The sequence below is a fragment of the Athene cunicularia genome, assembly GCF_003259725.1.
Source record: "Athene cunicularia isolate RWA chromosome 1 unlocalized genomic scaffold, athCun1 chr1_part2, whole genome shotgun sequence".
Classification (NCBI taxonomy): Eukaryota; Metazoa; Chordata; class Aves; order Strigiformes; family Strigidae; genus Athene; species Athene cunicularia.
In genome coordinates, this window is record NW_020799092.1 from 75,906,038 (window position 1) to 75,906,486 (window position 449).

Below are 449 nucleotides of genomic sequence, written 5' to 3' on the forward strand. Positions count from 1 at the left end.
ATTTTGCCCATCGTCAAATCTACCTGACCTCCTCGGTTTCCATCTTGCCCAACTTTTGCGCGCAGCATGGATCCAATGTGACTGTTTCTAGGCAAAATTCAGCACAGGTGGAGACGAGCGCAGCGTCTCCTCAGCTCCGGCTAAATTTTGCACCCAAACCCCAACATTTTTGTCGTTCAAGGACAACATCTCGGAGCAACGAATTTCACATGAGAAACGTGCGCTTTGCGGAGATAACGTTAACATTCGGACAGCGGGGTGTCCCGTGTCCCGTCCCCCCCCCCGCTCCCTCCAGGAGCTAACGGTCACACCCCTGCACCGAGCATCCCGCCGGCTGGGATGCAACAAGGGCTGGAGGAAACGACCCGCACTAAAAACTTAAACCCCGCTTAAAAACCGGCTCCGCGCCTCAGGATGACGCCTCCTCCCGCGAACGGGACTCCCAGCCC